The sequence below is a fragment of the Cebus imitator genome, unplaced genomic scaffold (genome assembly GCF_001604975.1).
Source record: "Cebus imitator isolate Cc_AM_T3 unplaced genomic scaffold, Cebus_imitator-1.0 Scaffold759, whole genome shotgun sequence".
NCBI classification, from domain to species: Eukaryota; Metazoa; Chordata; class Mammalia; order Primates; family Cebidae; genus Cebus; species Cebus imitator.
In genome coordinates this window covers 307,780-324,827 of record NW_016108074.1, presented here as the reverse complement: position 1 = coordinate 324,827, position 17,048 = coordinate 307,780, and positions in this window count along the sequence as shown.

The following is a 17,048-nucleotide window of genomic DNA, read 5'->3' as shown; positions in this document are numbered from 1 at the left end:
CTCTACTGTCCTGGACTTCCAAGTAGACTCACTTACATGACTGGCTTTTTATGCTGACTGTTGGCTTATTTGAGGTTTACAACTTCGTAGCCTCCACCTGGTCTCTCCCTATCTTTTGGGATTCTCTTAGCATGATGTTTGTGTTCTCAGAGGGAAAACCCCAAGAGTGAGAGTTTTAGGAGACATGGGTGGAATTAAGTCTTCTTATCACCTAGACTTGGAAGAAAAATGCATCACTTCTGCCATGTCCTATTGCTCCAACACAGTCCATATTCAAGGGGAAGAGAGTTAGACTCCATCTCATAGCATGACAATCAGCGAGTGCAGAGAAGAAAGGAAGTTCTTGATAGTGGCTGTCTTTAGAGAATACCTACCACAGTGAGGATGTGGTGAGCCAGCATTAGCTTCCTTGCAGGTAGGACTGTGCAGGCTGGGAATAAGCACCAATAGTATAAACACAAAAACCCTCAGATACAGTAACTTTCCTTCAGATTATTTATTCCAACCTGGGGCAGTGGGTTATGCCCCTAATCCCAGTACTTTGGGAGGCCTAGGCAGGTGTGTAACTGGGTGACGGGATGCAGGGGTTCAGCTCCCTCCCCAATCGGATGTGCTCAGGTTCTTGGCCTCACTTGCCCCAGGGATGGGGAAAGGGCCCTGGAGGTGCAGTGAGCTTACCATTCAAATAAATATCGGATCCAAAGAGTTTAGCAGAAAATGATTTATTAGGCAAAGAGTTTACAGAGAGTTATTTATTAGGCAGAGAGAGAGAGAGAGAGAGAAAAAGAGAGAGAGAGCGCTCCCAAGCTGCCGTGGGAGAGGATCCAGAAAAGGAGTCCATATATAGAGAGAGGGACAGACAGCTCCCACACTGTTGTGGGAGGGGATCCCAGAGAGGGAAATCCATATAGGTAAGGGAGCAGGAGGATTTTAACCCTGGAGTTACCCCTGCCCCATTCATGTTCTTGTCCAATGAGAGTAGTTCTTTCAGACTTCCTCTGGAGTGATCTTTGACTCTGATCCTGAATTGGTTGCTTGGGCCCACAACAGCCCCTCCTCCCACAGCGTTTGGCGGGCTTTCTGAACAAAAGAAGCTCACCTGGAATTTTACCTAGCCCGTGCGAAACTTAGACAAAGAACTTTATTCCTGGATCGGGGTGTGGATGGAGGTATGGTGCTGGGAAATTCCTGCCTTTGTAACACATGTAGTTTTCCTTAATACATCCTCCATCCCCACTCTGAACAGGAAAGTCCAACTGCTGTTGTGACAAGGGCATCGATGCTCTTTAATTACTTCCTACTGAATTGGGGCAGAGAAGGGGCCCTGCAGTTGAGGTTTCCTCCAAAGGGAGTCTTCCAGGGGTGCAGGTTGATCCAGACATCCACGATAGAACTTATCAGCCAAGGACATCCGAGATTCCATTTGCAGGATCATTTGTGGCCTTATGGATTTAATTCTAGAAGAAATGAATGTGACAAGAAGGTTAAAGATGAGAGGCCCGAAGGCCAGCAATAATAGAATGGTTATAAACGGACCTAGAAGAGGGTAAGGCCAGGACAGCCAGTTGTTAAACAAGCTTTAGGATCCTGTTTCTTGAAGGTGCTGTCTCCCCCTCTCTCCCTATATGGACACCTTCTCTGGATCCCCTCCCATGGAAACGTGGGAGCTCTCTCTCTTTCTCTCTCTGCCTAATAAATCACTCTCTGCAAACTCTTTGCCTAATAAATCATTTTCTGCTAAACTCTTTGGGTCTGATACTTATTTGAACGGTAAGCTCACCATGCTTCCTGGGCCCTTTCCCCATTCCTGGGGCAAGTGAGGTCAAGAACCTAAGCACATCTGATTGGGGAGGGAGCTGAGCCCCTGCGTCCTGTCACTTGGTTTACATCTTGATTGCTTGAGCCCAGGAATTTGAGACCAGCCTGGGCAACATGGTGAAAACCCATCTCTACAAAAAATATAAACATTAACTAGGAATGGTGGCCTGTGCCTGTAGTCCCAGCTACTCAGGAGGCTGAAGGGAGAGGATAATTTAAACCTGGGAGGTGGAGGTTGCAGTGAGCTGAGATTGTGCCACTGTACTCCAGCCTGAGTGACAGAGCAAGAACTTGTCTCAAAAAAATTTATCCCTAGGAAATAATAACACAGGCATACAAAGATTTTTGAACGTTATCACCCTAGTTTTCTTAATACATCTCGGAGGATGTATTAAGCAGAAAACTTCAAATGATCTAAATGCCATCAGAAGGAAGTTGCTTGAAAACATTGATACACATCCTTACACTGGAATCTATTGAAAACTCTAGGTGGGCCATGAGATCTTCAGGTCATATCCAGGAAATAGAACGTGGCCCGTGTAGAGAAGGGATTGAGACAATCAAGGCCACCAGGTTCTCTGTGTTGTCTTTGGCTCACAAAACCTTAGCCATGTTGTTCCCTCTTTCTTTAACATCCCCCGAAACACACACTCTGCCTTCCTTTGAGGATCTCCTGGTTATTTCAGCTTGCAGAGCACTTCCTCAGGCAAGCTTTCTTTGCCACCCCTCCATTAGGGTAGTTTTCCCTGCCAAATTCTCTTTTAGCCTACTCTCATTCTCCTAAAGTGTTAGATAGAGCACATCGGTTTGTTGTAATTACTTGCATAATTATCTGTTTCTGCACTCCTATTGAACTGGAAGCTCACCCTTTTGCTGTTTTATCCAGGGCTAGAGTAGTTTTTGAAGAGTCTGGGATTTCCACATTAGGAACATGTTATCCCCATAGAGTCTGCAGCAGTAGACTCTACTGCTTGGAGCATTACTCCATGGATATCCTCCCAAATAAAGTATTTCATATCTTTCAGCAAAATGTATCTTTTGAGTCTTGAGATACTTAGTGTTTTAAAAAAATTTCAGCTATGTGGGTTTCTGTGGCTATGATTATACGATTATTGTAGGTTTCCTGTTTACAGCTTAAAAGCAGTTAGAAAAGAATAAAACATTCCTGGGAGTTTTCAAAGAAAATGAGAATGAATCGAGAGACAAGCTAGCATAGCTTAAGGGTAGTCGTGGGGGTTTGCTGCTCACTGGAGGAAGCTCCTGCAAGGGCTCCCCTAAATAACAAATTCTCCACAACCCAGCCTCATCATGTAACATGTACAGAGCTGTTGTGTTCTCTTGTCCCAGCAGGGGTGCTTTTTGGTGGATATGTAATCACAGTCACATGATGGTATGTCCCACTCAGCTCAGTGACTCTGGTGTGGGCACGTGAGAGTAGGGAATAATGAAAATGGAGCCTAATGGAATTTGTAGCATTTGAGACTTCTCAAAGCTACTTACAGAGACAGAATCAAGTTTGGATTAGTGGAGCCATTGCTTATTAATGTCTTTCAATGCTTGTAAATTGTCAGTCACTCCCCTAAAGCTACTACTCAGAGAATGTACACTCCTTGAGGGTGGATTCCTCTGTCTCTTTTGATCACTGTTTATGCACCGCAGGTAGCACAGTGCCCAGCATACCATAGGCCATCACAGGTAACTCTGGATTGAATTAATGGGTCTCTTCTCCCAGGAGGCTGTGAGACCCTTTGAAGCAGCCTCATTTTCTGGGCTAAATACCAAGGTTCTTGGTCTCACGGCCAAGGAGATGGAGGTTGTGGACACACACACAGACAGGGTGAGTTTCAAGCAGGAGTTTAATAGGCAAAAGGAAAGAACAGCTCTCCATCACAGAGAGGAGTCCCAAGTGGGTTGCCAAATTGTAGTAAAAATGTGGTGTATACTATATCCAGCATTTCTCCCCATGTTATCCCTCCTCACCCTCCCCACCCTGTGCTGTCCCCCCTACCCCTCCATGACTGCTCCCAGTGTGTGATGCTCCTCTCCTTGAGTCCATGTGCTCTCATTGTTCAACACTCACCTATGAGTGAGAACATGCAGTGTTTGGTTTTCTGTTCTTGTGTCAGTTTGCTGAGAATGATGGTTTCCAGATTCATCCAAGTCCCTACAAAGGACACAAACTCATCATTTTTTATGGCTGCGTAGTATTCCATGGTGTATATGTACCACATTTTCTTTGTCCAGTCTATCATTGATGGGCATTTGGGTTGGTTCCAGGTCTTTGCTATTGTACACAGGGCTGCAATGAACATACGTGTGCATGTGTCCTTATAGTAGAACGATTTATAATCCTTTGGGTATATACCCAGTAAGGGGATTGCTGGGTCAAATGGAATTTCTATTTCTAGATCCTTCAGAAATTGCCACACTGTCTTCCACAATGTCAGTGTTTTTATAAATGAGCTAGCGAGGAGGGGAATTGTGAGGAAGGGCTGTCTTATAATCCTAGGGCCTGATGGTTTAGTTGGCAACAGGTGTGCTATCTGTACAGAGCAGAGTTTTTTTTTTTTTTTAAATCAGCTCTTATCCCATTCTCTGAGCACATAGGCCAACTGTTAGTTTGTGTTTCTTTGTCCTACTTATCTGGGAGGGAGAGTTTCTGTGTCTGTTCCCTTACCTCTTCTTGCAGCTGCAGGCATCCCCCGGGGTGTGTTTTTAGCATCCCTATTTTAGTGTGCTTAAAAGGAAAGGAATGTGTTTATTAAGGCCCACTGTTTTACTGGGGTCCATTGTATAAGTGTGAAGTTTGGTAATTACCTAGCAGACTTCCCCTACCTCCTTCTGTGTCCGAGCTGTTTTATCTGTGTTTTACCGTCTGCTCTTTCAGGCTGCTGTCGGTTAGAAGTGATTTCTTTGAACTGCAGAAGGTTAGAAAGGGAGCTATTTTTGAGCTGTTTTTTGTTAAAAGGAGTTTCCCACTAGGGACTCACTTTATCTTGTCTACCTAAATAATTTCTTTCTGCTTCCAATAACACCTTGAGAGCAAGAACTATATTTAATTGGTCTTTGCAGATCCAGCATCAGTTGGCTGGATGGTAAATGTCATGGAATTCTTGCTTATTGAATTAACTAACTTCACTTGGAAGTAAGACTGACAGAAACCTCCCTTCAATCTTCCCATTCCAATCTAGAGTTTGTATATTTATATTATCCTGCAAACACTTCTAGCCAGCTGTAAGATTCAAGGATGAAGATGAGAACCTGATTCACTTTTCCATGAACTCTACACGAAAACTGACATAATTCTTAGCAGAGTATGACTTACGATAGCATTTCCTAGAACCCTGCAATTCAAGAGTCACTTTTACAGTTGCTGCTTCCCCTGCACTTCAGCTGTACTATTTTATGATGATGCCATACTTAATTTTAGAACAATCTTGGCATAAGACAAAATGATACTATAAAATATTTTAAAATAAAGTGCCAAATAGGCATAAGTTATGGGACGTTTAATTATTTGTGCTATCTAAACCTGTCATGTATCTTCTGCCGGTACCCTCCAGACAAAGAACATGAGGAACACCTCTGTAACTGAACAAAATCTCAAGGAGGGAGAAAACATACACTGTGGAACACATTGGGCATCTCATTAATATGGTGCTAGAACGTACTTCTTAGAGGCTTTTCTATAGGACTTGGGCTTATGTTAGGTAATTTGCAGGAGGACTCAAAAAGTGAAGCTTTTCTCTAATTGAACACTGTCAGGAAGTGGGGGACAATTCTGTGATTAAGTATTGTTAATGTAAAAAAATCACAGGATTATAAATTTGGAAAAAGGAGACTATTTCTTATAAGCGGTTACAGCCTGCAAGGTGGCCTTCTCACAGGCTGGGAAGCATAGCATCTGGCAAAGATCAGAGAGAGGCACTTCAAAGGAGGAGGGGTTGGGGTAAGGTGCTTTATTCTGAACAAGTTGGCTAAATATACATATTCGTCAGGTTACAGGAGAAACTATGAATATTCATTAAGTTGGTCCTGATGCACGCTTACTGAACAAACATGTATAACATATGACACATGTTCACCTTGGGGTAGAGACTTAACATTTAAACATATTACAATTAAGCCCTATATGTCAAAAGTTCTTTTCAGGTTGCAAAGGTACTCAAGTGTGAAGCCTTTGTAAACTGACCAGAACCAGTCCATGATTGGTGGTCTTATTTGGAGAAAGTAACTGAAATCAGTCTCTTGTCCAATCAAAGTTGTTGTTATGGCCTGTGAAACAGAAGGTCACTTAGTGTCTGGTGATGAGCTACAATTGTTTTAGTATTGCTTATCACTAGACCAGTGTTCCTTTAGCTGCTAGAGAAAAATAAACAGCTTGTAGCAGTTAGAACAGAGTTTGTTACTCTTGTCTGGCATGGCCTTAGGTCTTGTTTATAGTTTGGTATCTTGTTGCCGCAAAGAGTCCATTCTGTCAATCTTATGATCTCTGTTTCAACATTAATGCTGGGAAGCTGCTGTGTCTTAACCATAAAAGGGAGAGGGGTTTAATGGGGCATGTCTGACTTCCCTTCCCTTCATGGCCAGGAACTCAGCTTTGTAACTGAGTACCTTTATTTTTCTAGAGGTGGTTTAATTTTTTTTCCCTCTCTCTCTCTTTTCTCATTTCCCCAGCTCTACTTTTCCTACGTAGTCCTTCAGAAATACAAATAGAACCTTTCACCTCCCTCTCACCAGACATTCCCTACAGGACAAGGTCTTCTAACTATGTGCTCCAAGACAGATCTCTCCTCCAGAGATGATGGTTGGTTTGCAGACCAAAGCATGATGGAACTTTTACCTCCAGCGGGTAGCCTTGGAACTTCCATCTTCCAGGGATTGCCTTGGAACTTTCATCCACCAGGATGGCTTATTGAAAGCATGCCCACTTAGCCACTTTTATGACTTCTGCCCAGGAAGGCATCAGCTCACTTGTTTCATAGATAAGATGCCAAGCTAGCAGGGGGACCACTGCCCTTGCTCACTCCCCCCACCACCTCATAAAAATGCCCACTTTCTGCTTCAAAGGTGAAGTGGCACATTTAAAGGCAGGATGCTTTGTGCACCTTCCCCCAAGCTAGCTTCAGAATAAATTCGCTTTATTTATTTATTTTTTGGGGGTATTAGGCCTTGCTCTTGTTAATTAAACTCTACATGCAGCAAGCAAATAACCGGCTTTTCAGTTACAGTTTTAAAGTTTTTTTAGGGTCCCCTTGGCCAAGAAGGGGTCCATTTAGGTGGGGGTTGGGGTTGGGATTTTAATTTTAGTTTACTTCATCTTTAAAATTTTTATCTCCAAGGTGCAAAGATAAAACCATGGTCAAAGATTTAGTTGGAAAAAAAGCTGCAGTCACTTATTTTTACCATTGCTGCTAGCAGTGAATCTGTATGGATCTGCAGAACTTGATCCTTGCCTCCTCAGAGGAAAGAATTCAGCCGAGGGGCAGAAGTAGGTATGAGGCAGAGGGAGAGACCAAAGCAAGTTTTAGAGCAGGAGTGAGCAGGAATAAAAGGAAGCAAAGTACATTTGGAAGAGGGCCAAGTGGATGATTTGAGAGATCCAAGTGCCCTGTTCAGCCCTTGACTTGGGCTTATACATTGGCATGGCTCTGGGTTTGCATTTCTTCTCCCTTGATTTTTCCCTTCTGGAGGACTGTCCACATGCACAGTGGCCTGCCAGCACTTGGGAGGGACCACATGCACAGTGTGTTTACTGAAATTGAGTGCATACTCACTTGAGGCATTATTCCCTTACCAGTCCAGCATTCACAGAGGAAGGTCATGTAGTGGTTACATTTTGCCATTTTGCTTCTTAGTGCATGTGCTTGAGCCCACTCGCCCAACTGCTGAGATCGTATCTGGAAGCTGCTGATCGCCAGTTCCAGGTGTTTTCTATTAGGAGAGACTGTCTTTCCCTGGCACCAGCTGTGCCCAATTATTATTTTATAAAAATAGTCTAACTGCCTGACCATCACCTGATCATTACCTGACATTCCTAGGGGGCGGGGGGCTCTCCTGCCCTGCTTATGTCTGCCTAACCACCTACTCTAACACCAGGATAAACAATTTTAATTGTTAAAGGGAAAAATAGGTGCCAATGAATTGGACAACTAATGGTGTCTTGAACAGAAATTGTCTTCCTTTGGACAAAATGGGGCTGTTACCAGTACCTGATAAGGTCTTTTCCACTGAGGCCTAAGGGCAGTGCTTCCTCAGTAATATTTTTCCAGAAGACCAGATCTCCAGATATTAGGTCATGCAGAGGCTGCTTAGGTGTGTTTTGGAAATGCAGCTTGTACATGTTGGTAGCAAAGCTGGAAGCATCATCTGAGTGTGTGGCAATAGTAAAATTATCCCATCAATGTTGATTCTATTAATTGCCAAATCATCTTTGCTATTGTAATACATAAAATAATTTTTCTAAACTCCACTTTTATGATGGCAATCTCTTTAAGTTAATTAGCAAGCATATCTAGTTTCTTTATCTCTCTAATGTATATAGAGATAAAACTCTGTTTTTATAACATTTCAAAGTTATGGATCAACCCTAAACCACACCTGTGACCATCATAAATATTTGCTCATTCATATTTTGTCACATGGCAGGACCAGACAAGGGCAAGCAACTTAACCAAATGAACAGATTTAATTTCTGAAAGTTACATTTTAAGGGTAAATTCCAGTCTGGGATAGCAGAACCCACTTGCCAGTTATTAGCTTTTCTTTTTCAGTACGAACCACCAACAGAATAAAACCAAGGATATCTTTAGCAGGTCTGTGCAGGATATGGATAATTGCCTAACACAGTTCAGAAATCATATGCTTCTCTTCGTCAGGCAAAGGAGGAAGGTTCAGTAATGCACAGGGATGTGTTAAGGGAAAAGTGATGGTGTTTCATAGGAGGGTAGGTGACTAGCCAAGAAGTGCTGAGGATTTTCTGTCTGTAGAATATTCTACACAGCTTGGGGTGAAGAGGAAAGATTAATAAAAATAAAATTCAAGGCCGGGCGCGGTGGCTCAAGCCTGTAATCCCAGCACTTCGGGAGGCCGAGGCGGGTGGATCATGAGGTCAAGAGATCGAGACCATCCTGGTCAATATGGTGAAACCCCGTCTGTACTAAAAATACAAAAAATTAGCTGGGCATGGTGGTGCGTGCCTGTAATCCCAGCTACTCAGGAGGCTGGGGCAGGAGAATTGCCTGAACCCAGGAGGCGGAGGTTGCGGCGAGCCGAGATCACACCATTGCACTCCACTCTGGGTAACAAGAGTGAAACTCCGTCTCAAAAATAAATAAATAAATAAAATAAAATAAAATAAAAATCATGCATGAAAGAGAAGCAGAAGTTAAATTTTTCTTTTATGAGCAAACTCCTGAGTCCTTCCCCCTCCCGTGGGATTGTATCCTCCTTTGCAAGTTTAGTAAGTTTATAAATTCTTGTATTCTTGTTCTCTATAGCTGGTAACTGTAAGTTTCTGTAACACAGCGAAGGTCATAAGAAATGCCCAAGCAGGCAGGACTCCAGCCTTCCGGGCACTGTAGCAGAAGGCAATAGATAAGGCCGGTGCTTGAATCCTTGAACTCTACAGGTAGCAAACATCTGGGTCGCATGGCAGTAGTCATATGTAAGCCTAAGTTAGGTGCCTGTCATTGCTTAATGAATTGCCTTTGTTCTACACTTGCAAACTTGTTTTAGCGCCACTGTGTACTTCATGTATAAAAAGTCAAGCCCTGCCTTTGTTAAGGGCTCAGCCATTTTGTTCCCGGTCAGGGAACCAGCCGGGCCAGTGTACACCTAAAATAAACTCCTTCTGTAACCTCAACGGTCTTTTCAGGCTCTGAAATCCTGCAACAGGGGAACCAGTAGGTTTAGTGGAGACCCAAGAACTAAATTAGCTAAAGTTTTTACACCTTTGGTTCTTGCTGCTATTGGTTTTAGACAAGGTAGATAGATATGCCTTGGCACCCAGATCTAGTAAAAGACTGAAATAAGTAATTGGCTTCTTACGATTCCTATGTATTCTTAGAAGGACCTTTAGTGGTTTTGCAAACTTTTAACTTTAATGGACAAAATATAAAAAGAATTTGTGAACCTAGACTTCTAAAAAGAATTCTCTTCATAGATAGTTACTACATCAGTCTTTGTGCTTAAACTTGCATATACTTCTTTTAACCTAAAATGCATACACTCTTTTAAATATATTTTATTAGGATATTTTAGTTACGGAAAATTAACATAGGAAGAGACATTTTCATTTGCAGTGTTTTCCTGTGATGTTGGTAAAAAAAAGATTGTCATTATTTTGGAATTAATTATCATTTGTAGGATTTTAGATACGCCTAATTAATCTCATTGTCTTTCCATTTCTAGGGCAAAGGAGCAAATCACTGTGTTCTTTTAAGGCCATTTTAGGAAAGCACAGAATGGGTTAGGCCTGAAAGTCAAGGAAGGGCAAAATCAAGAATATTTGGTAGAGTAGGCAATATAGACGTTCTAAGCATCTTAAGGGTAAGAAATATGTATAGGCAGCATTGTAAATCACATGGTAATCAACAACGATATGTATGAGAATTAAAATTTTTTCAATAGTAAAGAATCATTTAACAGATGATGGAGGAGTATCTCAAGATGCACTAAGAACTAGTGGAAAAATTTGGTAACAAATAGAGTCTATCAGTCTGGGCATAAAAATAGCATACTTATTTTATGTTAAAAAAGAAAAACAGGCATATTGTCTAATTTTACTGGTTTTTTGTGCTTTATTCATGTGACATAATATGTACATAAGGCATATGCATCATACATATGTATGACAACACATACATTTTGAGAATATATATATAGACATATATGTACTTATTGTTTTAAATATTACATATAAGATATATATGACATATCCTAGGTATGTGTTCTAGATATCATATATGTTAGATATATATTTTTTCATTGGGAATGAATATCTTAATGAGATGGATGGAGTAGGGTTATGGCAGGGGTGTTTGAATCAAAGAATGTTTGCTAACATCAATATTCAAATTCTTCCTTTGGTGCCTGGAGATTTTAAAGTCTGAGTCCAATCCAGCATTATACCACTATGGATGGGCCAGAAGTAGAGTTCTTTTTTGTAAAGTACGAAGAGGAGGGTTATGAAAAAGGAAGGCGAAAAAGTGTAACCCATAAACCATTCTCCAGCAGATGAGTCTAGCACTTACGGAAGTCTGAAGACTTGGAAATGGAATTTTTGAAGTCACATGGTCTCACCACATCTTGGAAAGACTTTGTGCATTCCCAAGTTCCCATGAATGTGAGGAACACAGTTCGAAGACTGCTGCTTGCCCTACGAGATCTCACACCCTAGGCAAGCATGGAAGTGGCAAAGGTCCAGTGATCAGTAATAACACCACACACTGACACAGAAATCCCAAATGGCCTGTTGGTGATCCACCTCTGGCAATGGATGAGTTTTTCATCCTGAAATTTGGGGTTCCCTCTTGCATTTTACCTAGTCAAGTAAACAACTTACTGGGCTGTCTCTCCATAAGAGAGAACATACATGCAAGAACCAAAAGGGAGAAGAGAGAGACTGGATGATCCATTCTCCAAAGTTTAATTTTGTCCTCCAAAATTTTGGACATAAAGGCAGCTATGAATTGGATGGACATAGGGGAGAACACTTGCCTCTAAGATGGTTGTGCTAGTCACTCTGCCCAGAGCAGGAGCCCTTCATTGGGTGCCAGGAGAAGAACCCAATCAGATAAATACCACTAACATGGAGAAAGTACTTTTTTTGAGCTCAGAATGTCATTAATATTAATGGGGCTGCTTGACTGTTGGGATTCTCTGTGAGGCCTGGAGTCTCTTCCAGGCTGGAAGGATAGGGACCTTGAGGGATTTGCACCTAAGATGTAAGCAAAATTCCTTTCTCCCTTTCCCCTTGTTTCCTTGCAATAAGTTCTTATTACCCAGGTTCCTTCAACACCTTAAAGAAATTGACCATTGCCTTCACAGAAGAGACACTTTCCTTCTCCTGCAATTGCTTCTAGGTGTTATGCCCTGATATTTTATGGATTAAAGAAATCTGCCTTCTGTGTGGGCAACCCTAGAATCCCTCACCTGACCACAACCCTCATAGAGGTCAGCGTCATGAGCTTTATGTTGAGAAAATTGTATCTACTCCTCTTTAATTCTGTCTCAGGATGCCAGCAGTGAACAGAAAGTTTGAGGTCCACCATCAGGGAGACAAGGAAGGCTGTTCTTCCAAGGGCATGGTTTTTTCCACCACATCACAACCTGTCCATCATCTATATATTACTCAACTTCTCATCTGCCCAGAGCTTGCATCTTTATTGCACAATGGGACTCTCTGTGAGAGCTCTCTGCAAATGGGCATAATTACATGCTCACACCCATAACTTTTCAGTGGTGATTTTATGAGTTAAAAATGTAAATATTGGTGCTTGCAGGTATAACATTGATATATTGAACTTAACTCTTAACCCTTGACATTCATCAGGACTATGGTCATTAAAAATGAGACTGAAGTCAGACTCCCTGAATTCCTAACCCATCTTGGCAAGATCCAAGTTCATTAAACTTGTGCAAAGTTCTCAATTCTCTGAGCTTGATTTTTCCCTTTAATAAATTGAAGATAATGATAGCAGCAAAATTATAGGACTTTCGTGACTGATTGACTGAGGTCAAGCAGGTCAAATAGGTGAAATAATGCACACACTGCTGTATACACAGGATGCAATCAGCACACCTCAGCTATTACGATCAGATCCTCCACTACTTTCCCCACACATGCACCACCTAACTCCTATCCTCTTGTTCAATGTTAGGTCTGTGAACTACACATATAGCAATCCTTTTCTTTCTTCCTTTTTTTTTTTTTTTGATTTTGGGAACAAATGTTGCAAAGTTATTTTAACTCCCAAACTTTCTGGTGTGGAATCTTTTGCTCATATGTTTGAAGTCAAATCTGAGGGAAAAGCTGTTGATGACTTTTTTTTTTTTTTTTTTTGGAACTCAGCTTCACAAACTACATCAAAATGCATGCAGCCACAGGGAAGAACTTACTTGTTCATCATGGAAACGTTATAGCTTTGTTTAGATTCTGCATATAAATGAGATCATGCAGTGCTTTTCTTTCTGTATGTATCTGGTTTATTTCACTTAGCATAGTGTCCTCCAAGTGCATATATGTTGTCCTAAATGACAAGATCTCCTCCATTTTTAAGGCTGAATAATATTCACATTTATACATATATACTGCAATTATCACAACTTCCTTATTGTTCATTCATCAATGGACACTCAGGTTGGTTCCATATCTTGGCTATTTTGAATAATCCTGCAATGAACATGGCAAGGCAGACATCTATTCAAGGTACTGATTGCATTTCCTAGAATAGTGGTTCCCAGAGGTCTAGGGTGGGGAAAATGAAAAGATGTTGGTCAAAGTGTACAAACCTTCAGTTATAAGATGAACAAGTTCTGGAGACCTAATGCATAGCTATTTGTCAATTATACCTCAATAAGTTGAAAAATGTTATCACCGAACACAGGTTATCTATCATTTAACTCTGTAAAAGGAAAAGTAATATTTTTTGTTATGCCATGAAAATGTAAAATACAAAATACATGCCAACACATTGATATTATTTGTCTCCTGCAGAAGGCATGGGAGTGACATTCACACGGACCACACGAGGGATACCAGACAACAAGGAAGCCTGGAGCCTCTAAGCCTGGAACACCAGCACCAACCTGCAGGAACTCATGCTGTGGACAGAGGACTCTGCATCTCTTTGCTTCTTGCACTGGAGGATGGGAATTCCCTGCCTAGCTAGTCTGACTGCTGGCCCTACCACAGTGTCTCAACCAGGGAGGTGACTGTATTCTCACTCTGTTTATAATTCCATCCTGCAACTTAAACCTCAGAACACTCTTTGAGCAAATCTTAACTCTGGAAGACATCCTCTCCTTTTCAGGATTGGGTGGTGATTGCTTTCATTTAATCTCATTTCTGAAGCATTCTGATGTTCAGAAATTCCCCCTAATTCATGGGCCATTTTATTTTCAGTCCCAATTGTGACATATCTATATCTAACCCATGCAGACAAACATACGCACAAACCCAGTCCGTCATCTCCATCCAATTTCCTGATTAGTCTTCCCTTATACACAGTGTGGACTGCTGGAGTTTCTGAAATGAGCACCTGGGAATACAGAGGACAAGACCTGCTAATGGGATCTGAAAGGGTAGGAAGGTCTAATAATCAGAACTGAGGGAGCACCACATGGATTTCCAAACAAGGAGGTGGAGTCTGGAATCAATCATGCCTCCTTTGGCTGTATTCTATCTTTCACAGTATTAGACTGTTTCATACCTGTGGCAGCAAGCTCCCTTCTCCAGCACTTCATGTAACACCTGCATTCCCTTCAGTCTTAAATAATCACTTCATATTTTTCTAGTTATGAGACCTGACTTGGGAAGGACTGGGTCAGAGGGGCTTTATCAAATATCATTTCTATGAATGTCCCCTTCCCCACTGGGGTTCTAACTTATAAACTCATGGAGTCCTGTTCATATACCAACCAGAAGAACTGTATTGGTGGGCCACTGTTACTTAGGTGGAAGCTCCTTATCCTTCAAATGTGTTGGGGGCAGAAAACATAAGAAGAAACATTAGTCTTGTAAACATTAAACAATTACTTAATTGTCTACTCACTAATACTAGTCACAGAGAAGGGCAAGAACAATATATTTGGTGGCAAGACATGTAGCAAGGGTACATGCAGGTACAACTGAAGCAGTTTTTTTCCCAATGGGTTGGTGGATGTATGTTACAAAAACGCTTACATCAGCAAAGAGGCAATAAGGTCTCTGATGACAAGGGGCAGATACGTGCCAATTGGTGGTGAGAGTTTGAGCAAAATAACATGTTTACTTCCTTTTTTTTTTTTTTTTAAACAAGACAGGGGCCACAGCATTTTGTGAGTTGTAAGTGTTTAGTCACAGAAAGCACTCATAAGTAATTTTTGGGTGGGTGGATGCACTGATTGTTGACTGTGCTCTTTGGAAAGAAGGCCAGCCATTCTACCTAAAAGCCCCAGGAGGGAATGGCCCATGTAGAGACCTATGGCAGTTGTAATGTTGTAATGTTGGCAAGTCTTGGGATAAATGGATAAAGAAAATGTGGTGTATATATACACAATGGTATGGTATTAATCTTTCAGAAATGAAGACATTCTGTCAACTTCAGACAACATGGATAAAATAGGAGCACATTATGCTAAGTGATATAAGCTAAACACAGAAAAACAAATGCTGCATGTTCTCACATGTGTAAGCTAAAACAGTTGAACTCATAGAAGCAAAGAGTAGAGTGGTAGTTACTGAAGGCTGGTGGGTGGGAGAAATAGGGCTATGATAGTCAAAGGGTACAAAGCCTCAGTTAGACAGGAGGAATAAGCTGGATTGTTTAGATCAATTGCACAATATGGCAAATATAAGTAACAATTGTGTTCTGTACTTTTTAATATCACTAAGAGAGTAAATTTCTAATGTTCAAAAAATGTTAAATATTTGAGGTGATGGTTATGTTAACCAGCTTAATGTAATGCAGAAAGAACCTGAAATCCAGAGAAAGAAGTTATTTCACTAGATTGTTTTTTTATTTAGGACACCTGGGGAAGAAAAAGGCGTGGCCGGCTCTCTTATTCAGATAGATCAGCCTGTGAAGCTTCTTGCAATTTCGCAATCATAGTTGAGTTCAATTCAACTTGCACTAACACTCCACCAAAAGTCTCAGCCCTGCTTCGTGGCCCTGCTGTCATCTTCCCTCCTGGACCTGAGTATTTCTTTGGTTTTTGTTCTAGGATATGACATTCTGGACATTGGTAAATGCCATTTGATTTGAGCACTTATCTGTTACTTATCAATATACACTCTCAGAAATGGTCCCTAGATTCCTGCACAATGATCAGAACTGTCTCTGTCGCTTGTTAATGCGCTCTCTCTCTCTCTCTCTCTCTCTCTCTCTCACACACACACACACACACACACACTCAAACACACACATACACAATGTAATCATGGGCTTGTTGGGCCTGGATCTTTCTCTGGTTGATTTCCCTAATATCTTTGTCCTTTCAGTCCCTGAGATTGGTTCCATTATTCATCACAGGTGTTCAATAGACAGACAGAGACATATAGTAGCCATGTTTTCAGACATGTCCAGCACAGGAGAATGGATATAATTTAGGCTTCCGCTATGATATGTTCTCATCTGCCCAAGGATAGATGGAAATGAGGCCACTCTCCAGGGGACAGAACAAGTCTAGTGAGAGCTTTCTACATAAGGACCTTGCAGCTGTTCTGGGACACTGTTAAACATAGAAATGGCCAATAGGAGAATCTTCATACAACATCACAGTGTGGTGTTTCCAGCTCTTTTGACACAATTTTTCAGATGGAAACCAAATAACTTGATTGGAAAAGTCTATTTCAAGAAGGAAGAGACAACCCATATGGACATTTTATCCCATATAGGAAGAGCTGCCATGGAACAAAGATGAAGAGCTAGAAATTATCTCAGCAACCACACATCTTGCTATGGACTCTATGGGTGAGAGCATCTTGCAAGAACCTACATGAAGAACGCCAATGGGAGATTCTACTGGTCTTGCTTGGCTCCCACACAAAGAAGTATCTTGGTTGGGCCTTCCATGCCTATCACAGATGGAGAGAGTTCAAGGCATGGGATATATTAGCCACATGCCCAAGACTTCCACAGAGCGGAAATTGACCGTCTGTCTTTCCAGAAGGGAAAAACCGACTAAGACAGTTTTGTGCCCAGTAACACTGCACTGCAGGCTCCTTTGTATCAGACCCACAGGCTCTGCTTGTGAGCAATAGCTTTATTACAGGTCTTCTTGATCCTCACGCCCCAGTGGGCACCTAGCAGCATCTTTTTAAGAGAGAAATGGAGAGCTTCATTTTTTCCATGACATACATGACCTCGTGGATTAAGTATACTTGGTTTTGTTTTTAGCAAACTGAAGTCCCATGGGTCTCTAACATGGTCCAGACAAATCAGAAGGCAGGTAATTGGGTGCTGAATAAATACTTACAGACAAATCATATGAAGAAATGGTTGGAGACATGGTTTTTTTTTTTTTTT